The sequence below is a fragment of the Amblyomma maculatum genome, chromosome 10 (genome assembly GCF_055883805.1).
Source record: "Amblyomma maculatum isolate TAMU_Amacu chromosome 10, ASM5588380v1, whole genome shotgun sequence".
Lineage (NCBI taxonomy): Eukaryota > Metazoa > Arthropoda > Arachnida > Ixodida > Ixodidae > Amblyomma > Amblyomma maculatum.
In genome coordinates, this window is record NC_139353.1 from 73,098,034 (window position 1) to 73,112,768 (window position 14,735).

Genomic DNA, 14,735 nt, shown 5'->3' on the forward strand with positions numbered 1-14,735 from the left:
TTTCTTCTAAATATGTACCACACACCATAATTTTTCCCACTAGCTTCTTGAATATAAGTAACTCATTTGGGTTCTAGATGGTACGCTGTAAGTGATCTCCAGCCGTCAGCGTTAGTTTCTCGTTGCTGATCTTGAATATTTGAGAATTCCTCACAGTTAGAATTACGCTCATGGGAAACATTGGTAAGGCAGCAATTGTGAGCGTCGTTCAGTTTCGCATTTGACTGAAAAGCAGCCCTGGATATTACCGATGACCGTTTCTAATTCTTAGTGGCAGTTACTGAAAAGTTATTTCCTCGTGCACAGAAAAATGTCTAAGAATTGCAGAACTCGAAAAATGAATTGCAAACAGACATCTTAGTGTTAGCGGTGCTTCCATCGGAATATAAAATGAAAGGGCTGTTCCTAATTAAGCTACCAATTTCTTTATTGTTATTTGAGCAGACGCCGCGTAATATTGATGGAAAAGATAGGTTCCGAAGGCTACAAAATATTTTCCAGCCATCAGGGCCTTTGAACGAGCCGGGAAAGACAGCACAAAAAAGTCGCCCCTACATAGTAACGAATTCAGATGTAGACTAGGATACAAAGTATAAAAAGCAGATTCTTCTGGGCGCCTAAATATATCTTTGAAAAAAAAAAAGCATTTGTGGAAGCCTCATGTCGGAGGTTGGAAAGTGAATTTGTAGAATCCTGTTGGAAACTTCGAAACTTCCGGAAAGCCGTGTCACGGGATGAAAAAAAAAGAAAGGAGATTCGAAAAATAAAATAGCCTCTCCTTCATCATCAACAATGCCTTAAAGTAACAAACAATCATCACATAGGAATTTTCCTCTATGAAGGCTTCATCATATCCATGTTAAGGAAGATTAGAATCAGCGAGGCTTTAAAATGCGAAGGAGATTTTTTTCTTTTTGCTCATGTGAAATATTACTCGAACGATTTCAAGGATGAACACCAATAAAAACAATGTAGAAGGTAAAACAACCAGTACAACTGTGGAATTCTAACTCAAAACCATTAGCTGCTTTTCACGTAAGTCTATGGTAGCGTCTTTAGCGCTCCTTTTCGCGAAAGTTTCCGCTATCTTTAAGGTTCGTAAAATAATTTCTCATGCGTTTTAGTATTTGCCTAGCCACAATACATGTTGTCCAGACAAGTGGCTTAGCAAACATAATCGCGAGATTCGCATCGCAGCATCTTTTTCTTGCTTGTCGCAATCATGTCGGACCTCAAATACGCAGCTTCCCTTCGTACCTACATAAACCAATCATGTGATCATATTACGCATGCGCGTTACCATTCATCATAGGAAAGCGGCATGATTTTATGTAGTGCAGACGCGGCCTCCGCTAAGGTTGTCACTAATCATCAGCACCGAGTGTGGTGTAATCTATGGCCATGTAGTTTTAAAACTTTCTTTAAAACTTTATTTCCGTCTCTAGATCAGTTCTCATACTGAGAATGTCACACTCGCTACCATTATGCTGAACGTTACGCATAATTGCTTCATATTTTGAAGTGCTTTGCAAGCTTGTAAAAATAACGCGCTGTTCTAGAATGAACGTGACGTTCGTATACTCACATTACTGGTGGTGATAAGGAGTAGATCCGTGGTCAATGCCACGAGATGAACGAAGTGTGACGCACAAAGTAAAAACGGGGCACCCAACTTACGCCACCTCGTGTACAATGAGGTGGCGACTGCTGCGACCTGCAAAGGCGGTAAGACGTTTGCTACAGAGGCTGAATTTCCCCCTAAATCAGTGCTAAATTATCACGCTGGCCTTCTTGAAAGTATTGAACACTTTTTCGATATCTGAAGCAGCACTGCGAAATGAAAGTATACGTTAGAGGGATGTGAGAAAGGTCGGGGCTCTGGTGTAGACGTAGGTAACCTGAAATAATAATGATACCAAACGTTACCCATGGCTGTGTCATTTTTTATCCTTACGCTTTTAACTTCAAGATTCAATCGGCTCATGTATATGTCATGTTTTGGCTACTTCGACGACAAAATGCTCAGGAAACAACATTGTCAGCAGCGAACAAAGAAAACCTCATTTCGGGGTAATTATGCACCACGGAAAATAGAAAAATAACTCATGTTCATGCACAGCATTCATGAATTTTAATCTAAGCAATCTATCAGCAGTATTATGCTTTTTATTCGACTATAGCGTTATCGATGTTTATGCTATAGAAATTGCCTTTCACAGAACGCGTGCTTATTTCGAACCATTTAGTTGAGGAAACGATAGTTTAAGCGTGAAGAAAAGTCAGCATTACATTAAGGTCTCCATTTCATGAAAGGATATTTAACAGAGGTTTAATTCAAACCCGCATTGGACACATGATGAAAGGACACAAATGATCTCACCAAAAGCAAAACTCTTATCTATTTTGAACTATATACTGCATGAGACTGCGAAGCGAAGGGCATCAATCTCAGCAAGCATACCGGGCGCAGAAATGGTATCATTCATTCTTGTCAAAAGAGCCGACGCATGCAGCTCTCCGTCCCCGGCCACTCGGAAGTCTTAGGGCCTAGGCACGGTACCTATAACTGTCCCCAGCAGAAATAGAACCTTCCTGGTACTTTAATAGATTTATCCAGTGCCTCTATAAAGAACACGTCTGCGTATCTGGATCAGGCATGGACTGCGTTGATGGAATGCGTTTTTAACGCAAGAAGCCAACAGTCGGCGAAGCCAAGGAAAGCTTAGAAGCTTTTTTTAATTTTTTAAAAATTTTGCGTTGTTATTGACATTATTTGGCATTGTAATCAGTTTAGGGCGGTATATAAATACTAACTAGAAGAAAAAACAATGCGCCGTTGGTGAGAATAGAATCCACGACCTTCGCAAGCAGCGTCCGGCGCACTAACGGAGCTAAATCGACGGCTGTCTAACTTTCGACTTGCTTGGGTAATAATGTGGCCTGTAAGCGAACCTAAAGGGTGTTCTCGTGCACCAACCTATTCCATAGCGGCGGAGGTGCGGAACGTTCTGTGCTACCGCGAAGGTAGCGTTTAAAATGATCAACATGGGAGGGTGGAAGCTGTACAATATTCCCCTCTTACGCTATACCTAAGGCTACAAGACTGCCAGAACCAAGCCCCTAGCAAGGTAATAGCCAGAAAATAATAATACTTGGCCTGGCCGACCATTGGAGTTTTTCCTTTCTGCGTCATCACGAGCCCCTCACTTGCTCTCCATCTTGTTAACGTTAGCAGCACGTGAATACCGGATGCGCGCAAGGTGCACGAAGGTAATGTTGCTGTGATAACTCATAATATTTTGGGTGGTAATATACAGCGCGCAAGTAATTTGTGTAAAGCCTTTTTATCATCGCTAGTACATTACTTTTGGTGCAATGAATAGTATCAATAGTAAAAATAATACCCTGCATCAGGGCTGTGCCCAAATGCAACATAGTGCTAAGAACTCGAAAATCAACGCAAAAATTTTGAAAGTTTATAACGTTGTAAAAGTTTCTACGCCTGCTGGAAATAATAGTTTAGACTTTGCAGGTCGGTCCAATTTACATGGTTTTCAGGTCCGCGTTTGCACCGTAGAGTACCATTTGGCTGCGATAAAGAAAATGTTTGGGACAGTTTCTTGGCTATTTTTACTTTATCAAAAATAGATACCACTGTTTAGTCAAGCAGCAATTAGTACGGGACCGCAGTTTTTTATGTATAGTGGTGTTCGTGCTGGACAAAAACACTAATTTCCAAATATTTGATGTCGTGGTAGTCTGCTGCGCCTGCGAGAATTTTATACAGACAGTGGAAGAGAACCTAGGAGATAAAGGTTGGTGAAAACGTCAATTTTTCACCGTTTTCAGTAACAATGTTTTCACATAGGTAGCCGCATGCCTACCTTCAAAGAGAAGGCTGTGCTATCTTCACAAACGACGGGCCTAGGCCACATTAAAACACAGGGTTATACTCAATGGATAGCCAGAAATAATTTGGGGAGTTAGAGCCTCTGCCTTTCTAAAGAGGGTGCCGCAGAGTTAACAGCTCCATGCGGGCGTCTCTTTTTGACGGTCCCCTTCCACGTAAGTTCCTAATCCAGTCATGATTACTTGGCGACAATGTCTTAGTGAAGAATGTGTCAAACGAGACAGATCTATAGCTAATCCAACGGTGGCCACAAAACAAGCTAACAGTGGCTAATTGGCTAAAGTATTCACCTAAACATTGGGTAATATAATAGCCAAAAGTCATAAGCCTAACCAGAAAGCTCGTAAATCAATCCAGAAGTCAAGAACCCAACACAGTATCCCCATAAAAAGCTAATATTGGAATTGAGTGGTGTATAAAAACATCTGGTAACGAATAGCCAAAAGATGTATGAAATAAAAATAAAAACCTACAATTATAGAAAGGAATAGAATAGCAAAGATAAAAATAAATAAAATAAAAACGAAATAATCATGGCAAAAACCAGAAGAAAAAAAAACTGAAAAAGGAAGTAATAAAAAGTAATTAACCTGACTGCACCTAAGAAGTCTTAAGTATCCCTAGAATTTTTATTTGCACCTCTATTCTCCCGCATGTACCTATTAGCATATAGTCGAAAACGTCCAGAGTATACAAAAAGACCTCCTAATGCTTTAAACAAACAGCACGAGTTGGCTTGCGTGGCTTTTGGGCAGCGTGTCTAACTAGTTATCCAATATTCGTAAAAGGCTGCATTCCGAATTAACTATCATCTTATAGTTGATGTCCAAATTGGCACCGCCTGCGAATTCTCCGGGTCATGTGTCTTCGCGACCTCTTAAAACCCAAAGACCACTCAGTGTATGATCATGTCACCAGCCAGCTAAGCATGTCAGGGATTTTTGGCTCCCAGCTCCTTCGTTGGAGTTTAACTAACACTGTCAAGCTGCTACCAGAAAGGTGTTCTTTTTTCTAATTCCTAAAAAAACAAGCCCTTGGTGCATACCGGCGTCACGATTGAATTTTATAATCTGACCGGCAGGCTGTAGCGCTGTAAACCGATATTAGGAGATGTATTCCTCAAAAATAAGAAGTACAGACCCCGGAAGCGATTTTCGACATGTAAAGATCGTGTGGTTTTTGGCGCTTAACTTCAAAAAGGGATTCAGAGTATGAGAGGTTCCGTAGTGGAGGGCTCTTGAAATTCCGACCACCTGGAAATCTTTAACTTGCCCACAGATCATACGGCACACGTACGCCTTTGTTTTGAACTCCATCGAAATCCGACCGCCGCGGCCTGATTTCGACCCCGCTTTCTTGGGCATGCACGGACGCCGAGCCCCCTAACCAGTGTACCACCGCTGCACCACCACCACCAGAGCATGTGCAGATTGCCTAGCAAAGCGATAAGAAATGGAAACCCTATAGGGCATCTTCTTGAGGGCTGGTAGTAAATTACACAATCTCCAAATCCATAAAAACTTACCAGCGCTACAGAGAGAGCCGTAAGCTGCGAGAAATCGAGCAAACGCAGCATTGGAACGGAAGCGTTCATATAGATCCGCTTCGCTAGGTCGTATGCTTGCATGGCACAGAGTGAAGACGTTCCGAGGTTGCAAAACTGAAATACAAGCCAACATATTTCCCATAAGCTTTATGCGCAATAATTATAAAAGTATCTATGTTACGTTTGCTGTGCCTCCTGTATTGTTAATATGGAGCATAGATGAGTCGGGATGGCATTTTTTACTTTAATCGCGTGACGCTCCTACCAGGCCTCATGGGAGTATTTCTGCGCGTTACAATTATCCGTCATTGATTATTAGCCTTATCTCTGCGATTAACACCCCTCCTATGAACATATTAAAATCGCGGCGGCAGATGCAATCACATGCGCTTTCAAAAACCTCTCATGTACTTTTTCTCCCGGACGAACTTTGTGACTCATATTCGAATTATTGAAATAGATTACATGTGCCATTTCAGGATCGATAAACGTTATAGGTTGTGAAGTTGAATATTTGCATAATTATTATGCGCTACCTTAATATAATTTCGGTTTTCCTGAACAACTCATCTGGACAAGAATTATCAACGTATTACTGGCAGGTTCTGGCTTATGAGTTAAAGTCCCAAAGCGATTTAGAATAATGAGTGACGCTACATTGGACGGCTCTAAAAATTTTGACCACCGGTGACTCGTTTACAAGCCCTGACATCGCACAGCACACGGGTACTTTGATTTTCGCCTCCATCGAAAAGCGGCTGCGCCGTAGCCGGGATTCGATCGCCCATCCTTGGGCACAGAAGTGGAGCGCCCAAAGCAATGCACCACCGGGGCAGGAACTCACGGGTATTAGAAAGAAAATCTGTACTAGTTAAAATATACCAGTATGACAGATTTCATTCCCATTCTGAATAATTTGAATGATGAAGGACTAACACCACAAGGCTATGCCTACTTTGCCAGGGTGAGGTAAATGTTAAGAAAAAGAGGAATATTGTGCATACCGCATAGGCCACATCAATAAGAGTGATGAGTCGCGTCCTTGGCCGTTTTGGTGTAGTGTCATCGGTCACTCTTATAAGGCTGGCCATGGCATAGCCGAAAGCGACCCATTTCAAAGCAGCCGAGGCTACTTCTGGCACCACTTCCGCCTGAGAGGAATAACAGTAATGATTAGGTTTCTTCAGCTGGAATGGGTGTTGTGTTCAAAGCTGTCACTCTAATATGTGATTCGAATATAATTTGACTATCAACCAATTTCCGACCTCGGCACCCTTCTAACGCTCCTTTGAACCTACCGCTGCTACACTGATGCAGAAGTCGCTCTTCGATAGGGGTTTCTACAGATTCACAATTGTGCCGAGCAGGTAACTGTGTATGCTAGTCGCACATTACCGAACATCTTTTTGTAAGTATATATATTTTTAGGTATATTCAAATTTAGGATGATTTGGCAATTGTGGGCTTTTCTAAATGATGCAAAAACGCTAAACGAATACTTTACACTAACCAGGCTGGCGGAAGGCGTGACTCTTCGAACGGCCCCCTTTATTCCACAAATTTATTTTGAACGTTTTACAGCAATGGAATTAAGGTACAGTATGTTCAACGGACGGTGCGTAAAAAAACGCGAATCCGCTTCCGGATATGATATGTCGCCTACCAGCTTGTGTTGCTTCTCCCAGGTGCGTTCTACTTTTGCGATGTGAAATACAGTGGGTGACGGCAGCAGTGACAGCTGGGAAAACAGTACGTTTATTGTTAAAACGTCGGTTTACGGCCGAGGAGGCTCGGTGTGGTAATTTTCATTTTTCATAGCCGCCTGCCAACACATTCGCTGGAGCAGCACTAAAAAATATTTCCAAATACTTTGCAATAACTCAGAAAAATTGGGTTTTATTAGTAAATTATTTGGTGTCAATTGGACATCAATTTAGGTGCACGCATATCTACCAAACAGCATTTCAGTTGCATTATATTTTATCCTTTTATATTTCCTTTATATTTTTGCTTTATACTTTACTACGTGATGAATATAAAAGGTTTGTAAGCCATATACTTCCTGGGTTTGAGGCAATGCGCACGATGATATAAGTGATAATGCCAGCTTTGAATAGAAGTAAAAATTATTGTTTTGTGTTGCAATATGTTATATGTATAAAATTTTATTAGTCAATATATCTCCGAAAATATACTGTAAAACTCCTAAAGGTCACTAAAAACATCTATGTAGCGAAATCATTTTCGGAAGTTGGAATATACTGTTGCGTCCGCTGTACATCTCCTAAACATCGAATTAGCTTTTGGTGGTATTTCGAGGATAAGGTGTCTTCGAGCATAAGCCGAGTGAAAAAAGACGTGTTTAAACATATATCATCTCACGAATAGACACTCGATGGTTGTTACTTTATGTGCAGTGACCGGTTACTGCTTCAATGAGTGAAGTAGTGGATGTAAGTTTTTATCAAGCTCTCTTTTCTCACTGCAATACAAGCTTCTACTCAAAATGTTTCTTGGGTGCTTCAGAATTTTTAACGACACAGATGGTTATGAAATGAAAAGAATTCGGTCATAAGTCGGCACTTTTTGATTTGTAAATAATTTTTGCCGCAAAAATGCATTAACATTACTGCTATTTTGCAGGTATTAGCGAAATTCTCACGAAAATGACTCTGCATTTTTACTATCCCTTGTTAAATAATGAAGGACTTGAAAGTAGTCCCTCTAACATCCTTCTGGAACTAGCTCTACCTGTCAGGTCATCCTTAAAATTTTATGACCATGCAAGACCCTTCGGCGTTTCACAATCTTCAACCCTCAAAACTGTAGTGTTGCCGTGAACATCCATATGTCATCTAAGTAAGCATCAAAATGATGCTGTTATTGCAAATTCGGTAGAGTGACTGTCATTATAACGACCGACTATGAAAAGATGTCATCACAGACTGAATTACCGACTAAGAGCACAGGTCACTGATACAGATGCAAGCATGCTCAAATAAACATAATAGAAAATATATAAGCTCCTCCTTTTGAGGGTGCAACGCGATAGTGCATAATCTGCCAGTCTACATATTTTCACGCAGTGGTGACAAAGCCTTAGACACCAAAGGAAGGCGCAGATTTGGTGGTACTGAGATTAACTCTTTATTGGACTGACTTTCGCTAGCAAAAGAACTAAGCAACTCGGCGGTGGCGATAGCAAAAACGTGCTCGTCGATCGTTTAACAAAGAATGCCCATTACGCTTGTCAGCACTGAATTTAAAGGTGGCGAGGAAAGATCTGCATAAAAACTGCAGAGGGTACTAGCGTGACCTGGAACATTGCAGAAGCACACGTGAGAGGCTTAAATCTTCGAGAGACTTCTCGACGCATATTTCGCGACAAAGCAAATGATAAATCGTCGTCTCGGGAGAACGAGCATGTACAAACACGGAATACAGAATCGATAAGCGCGATAGCATCACAATGATAAGGCCGCATGCCAGCGGCTGTGATGAAGATTACAAATGAAGATTAGTTCGCGATGATATAAAGCTCCATTTAACCAGATCAAGTGAACGCTCCTGCGTGGTCTAGTGGTAACGTGAATGCAAGCGGCCGTCACCGGAATTTAGGTGAACGGGTCTTTTGAAGCTGTCGATTTAATAGGCTTCATCTCGTCTCTCTTTTCTACTGTCTAAAATATTATGCTGTAAACACAAATGTGGGATACAGGGTTAAGCAGAGGTTAGCATTCTTACAGTGATCAAGTGATCGCACCCTTCGCATCCATGTGAAAAAAGTTCCAGGCCTACGGTGGCGAGCCACAAAACGCGTATCATAAAATGGCATCAGATGCCAAGAACGGTCATGTTTCGCGCAGACTCACGCAGCCCTAGGTGAGCTCTTTAAAGATTGTGGATACCTCTGAGGAGTTTTAAGCAATACTTTTTTGTACCATTCACGGAGCTCCTAGATACCTTCTTGTCAGGAGAAACAAGGTTTCCCGGAGTGAAAGCACGTATTTCGGAACAGTGCAATGGCGGTCTCTGCATGGTTCCCGCAACAGGAGGATAATTTTTAATAACTGGAAATGGATGAACGTCCCACAGACATCTAGCTATTAGATGCTCGTATACAGGGTTTAGCGTTCTGACTACAAAAAACGACAAATCTAAATATGTTGACAATCAAAATGCTTTCCCGTACAGGACGTCGCCTGCTTAAGACAAGAAACAAAAGGTAGCTAACTACCTAGGTGACTAAAATTCCAAAAACAAAACATTTAATCACCCCTGTGATCAAGCTTAAAATTTCTGATTATATTTACAAAACGAGAACTCAGGTTGTTGGGGCCAGTGGAGACAGCATGAATAAGCAGTAATGTTTATATTGTTTTTTGAATGTAAAATAAAATATTGATGCGACTGTTTCCCGCGAAGTTCGACATTAATCCAGTGTTCACTATGTTTTGCACATACGGTGGTCAATAAGAATTGCTTGTTTTTCTGTACCGCGAAATGCATTTCATTTTTGTTTTCGTCACTGGGTCCAAAAATCAAGCTAGTCGTGGTGGTTCTTCGATAAGAGCGCGGGAGTACGAGGTGCGTGCTGCGGTAGAATAGGCAAGCTGCACGAACACACAGCCATAGCTCGTGTACAAGGATGTCAACCTGCGCGCTGCGTTCGCATTAAGCTCATCGCTCACTTGAGGTCGGCAGTTTAAGATTCCAGAGGTTAAAGGCACCAATTCAGTATGAATTTCTTTACAAGATAGTTATTTTAGAATGCCCATATCACCCTTTTCTTCTTACCTACGCACGCCCTTCTGAAACTCACCTGAAGACAGCACTGAAATAAAATAATGTACTATATTACGTCTTTGACAACTAAATCAGCATCACTTTCAAAATATTTTAAGGCTCTCACTCTTCATAGTTTCTCCCCGAAAACATTACCATTTTTCTCCCAATCAAGTATTTTATTGGTATAATAGAGTTTGTTTTAACAAAAAAAAAAAGATATATCCAATTTACAAAAAAGAGCAAAGGTAATGTTATAACAAATTTGCCCTGGTGAATGTTTGCCAGTGAAACGGCATCAATTTTAAAAAGAACTTCTATAAACAGATAATTACAGGAAGCTGAACTAAAGATACAGGATACCAAATAACGTACAGCTACTCCGTTGGCCTGCAACTGACTGCGACACAACCAACCGGAGCTGGCTGAACTTCCCGAATAAAACAGCGTCCACTACATATATGTGTATTGAAAGGCTCAGTCTGTGTCTTCTTTTTTGATATTTCTTTTCTATTCAATGAAGTGTTGAAAAGAGCACTAGCTATTGCAGACTGTAATATGCATCTCCTGATTAAACTGCAGGCAGGTTCTATTTATATTGCGAAGCGCAGTCTACGTCTTCAAGTTTGTTTAAGGGAGTCGGAAGAAGGAAAAATAGCGAGTGATGACAGTAGACGAGAGCACGCGAAAACGGAAGAGCATCCACTAGATATTTAGTTCAGCGTTCCTGTTCCTCGATCCCTACAAGCTCGAAGTTCTGCAGAATGACGACCGCGAACAGACTGCATTAGTATGCAGTTCATTAATTTCTCTTAAACTTGGAGTGAAGACGCCTAAATTTATATAGCTTGAGGATGTCAGAGAAGAAATTTAGAAATTTATCCAACTCGCATTGTTCTATGCTCAAATGAGTTTCTCGTCGTACCCCTAACAATCCTAGCTAGCGCAAGAGAGATTGGGAAGCACGCATATGTTACGAAAACTCCAAAGAGCATTATCTTTGCACCAACGAGAGCCCACAGCTGACCGAAAACAGGAGGACTGTAGTAGGATAAGTAATGTACTTAGGACGAATTGCGAAACACATTTATGTAAAAGAGGCCGGGGCGTTTCTTAGTCAATGTGCTTTTACAGGAGTAGAACTCCTAGCAATTGCAGCCGCCTTATGCGAATGCACCATTCCTTAAACAAGAGGTAGTTACTGACATTCACAGGAATCAAGCATTTGCTTACCTCTACCACAAGACCCATGATATCAACGATCAAGTCAAACGCGAGGCCTTTGTGCGACAAAGACGACACAAGTGGACAAAACTGTCACGGCGCCAGCAACCACAGATGCTAGTGACTTAGGTGCAGTTAAAAGGCTGGATGTATTGCAGTTCTGGCTGTGAGCCGAAAATCAGGACACGTATACGGAAACTTATGGGCGCTTAACACCGATCGGCACGGGTGAAACACTCGATTCTCGGATGGGTAACGACCTCAAAGTAGAATGAATCCCTTCTGGTAGAAAAAAAAATGAAAAGGTATATTTGCTTTCGTTCTACGATCGGAACGTTGGAACAATGAATATTTTAAACCGGCATGTACTGAACGTATATAGCAAAGTGTAGTAGCAGAACACCGAAAACTAACCATTTGCGTTATCGTAAAGCTCGATTACTGTGGGGGGCAAAAGAACTATTGACCAGAAAATTTCAAAGCAGACCGCTGCTGCTGCGTCCTCGTTTTTGGGTGAATATTCCTTTGATAGTTAAATATTTTGTTCGCTGCACAAGAGGGCTAAAGTTTGGGCAATAATTTACAGGGCGTATAAAAATGCATGAAATTGGTGTGAGCCCAAAAAAATTTGTTCGCAGTTGCGGATGCCGGGTTTTCTTTTAATAACTAACCCATCGCTCGCAGTAACCCCATGTTGTCACGTCGTTAGTTATGGAGATGCAACAGTGAGCCTATGTTTATCTTGTCATTTCAGTGAACTAAAATGCTGGTGATCGTATGTGCTGTTACTGTCATGGAGATAATTGCCCTTCGCTCTCTTTTTTAGTCAAAGAGCGAGGGTTAATTATCGGGTGTTAATCAGTTAGGCTTCCTAACAGGTATTCTTCAGACATCACGTGTTTTTATGCTAAGACCCTAGACGACATTTCGGATTAAAGCATGTGAGAACATACAAATCCAAGTTTCCATAGTAAGAAAAATGAGAAAGGCGCAACTGGTGATCCTCGGCAACACTTGATAGTAAGCTTGGTGCTGTGGCTATGTCGGAGAAATTTAAAGTTTTGCGTTGGCAACTTGACGAGATTACTTTTTATTGCAGCACTATCATTAGCATGACAAGTAAAATTAACCAAATATTTCATCGTAATATTTTATGGTGTTCTAGAAAAAAATGAGAGCTGAATATCTGTTCAGGCTACGATTGTATTTGGCGTCCGAATTGAAGTACCGAGATACCGAGTTCGTTCTAGCTAGAGGGGGCACGATTTATAATTAACCTCGAAGCATAAAAATATTTTTTCCGCATGATTACCTTCAAGACTGTAAGCTCATTGACACGTGATTGTATTTACATTATTTTTGCTTCCTCTTGAACTCAGCGTAACGTTGCCAACATAAAATCTTCATTTGTGAGAAACAGTGAGAGGTGTGTATGAATGGCTCGCGTGGTTTCCCTGAATAATAATTGCAGGCCACGCTGTGTACAAACAATGTGGCCTGCTCAACACATCGGTCGTAAAATCCTCGAATTACTTACGCGAATACTGTGGCACGAATTGACTACACTCGCATGTGGCGCAGCGCTAAACGAACTGTTCATTTTAAGATGCAGTCATCACTAGGACAGATCAATCTGGATACTTTGTGCGCCCTCTCTTATGATTCTTCCCCGCTCAGTGTGTCCGAAACAAATTCACTTCACTTTCTTGGAAAAACCATTTTCCACTTCAAAAGCAAGAAAAGGAGTGGTTTAGCCTGGTTAAGAACGGATATGTATTTATAAATAATATTTCGTTCTCATTTAGTTAAGGATCGTAGGATTAAACCTATCATAGCCACTAGGCTAGGAATGCATTTGTAGAAAGCTCCGGAAAAAAAGTTTGCTGTGGCTCAACTTGGTTAAACCCGGGCAATTGCGAAAGCAATTGATCCTGCTTATAGATAGACCAACCAGTTCAGCTAAACATTCAAGCTACACCTAGTTGAGTCAAGCGTAGCCAGGCGGTTCTTCTTCTGTTTCTTCAGCACGGCGCCACCGCTTGGCTGCAGCAGATCGTTCCAGCCTCCCCTTATACGCATCATACGACATACCGTAAGGCTGCTTCCCGGCTACTGCGAGGAGCCGAGCCACAGCCCCATTTATCCTCCTAGCGTGACGTCACAAACAGCGAGCGCCCTCTCTCGGCTGCTACACAGCCGTGTACGGACTCGCCGTCACCATCCCATGGCGCGAGCTGGGTCCCCGTCTCTCTGTCTGGCTGCTCCTGTAAGGACTCGCCGCCACCATCCGATGGCGCGAACTGGGGCCCTGTCTTTCGATCTCACGTAACGTCACACGGTCACGTGAAAGGTCATATATGAAGACGCCACGACACGCCAAAGGCTCGAAGTGCTAGCAGAATTGCTTGCGCAATATAATCTGTCAACTGTGTTTCTTTAAAGTCCACTGACATCAACCAGCACATAGGAGTCTTGCTTTTCGCCTCCATCGAAAAGGTGGCGCCACAGACGGCATTCGATTCCGCCTCCTTTGTTTAGTAGCCGAGTGCCGTAACGCCTGAGTCACCGCGGCAGGGCTTTCGTTCCGCTTTGCTCTGTCACGTCTTGGAACTTTCAGCAAGATTTTTCTTCCTTTAACTTCTGTTTCTTCTCAAGCAGAATGCAATTTATGACTGCAAAAATTGAAACATACGCATCTTCCAAGGGTCCGTCGTTGTCATGTGGTGTTCCACTCGCCGCGTGGAAATGTCTCACAAGATGCTGCCTCGACACACTGCACACTGCCATAAAAACTATGTGCTCAGTAATAAAGCTGCCATTTTTAAGTGAAAATAAGCAATTTAAAAAATTGAATCGACTAAGAAACACAGTTCGTGTACCGCACAAACGACACCCATCGTAAAGAATCGGTTGAAAACGATGTGGGAGACAAATACGGGCACAAAAAGCCAGCAGTGCGGCGGCTCTTATCGAGATAATTTTCGCGAGAGTTTTCAATGCGCCTTAGTTTAATTATGTGTAGAGTATCGAAGCTAATAAATCTATGTGGAACAGCATAGTGAAGGGCTTAGGTATATAGGAAGCACTGATATTACATAGCGAGGAAGCGCCAACAGATAAATGCACGCTAAGTGGCCGTAGTCGAATCGGCATCCCTGAGATGAGCAGTCCTGCGCATTAAGCCGACCAATTTACGCCGCCATGCATTAGAATGGGGCTGGCGTTTTAGATCCTTTTGTTATTTGTATGTAAGCCTTTTGGGGGGGGGGG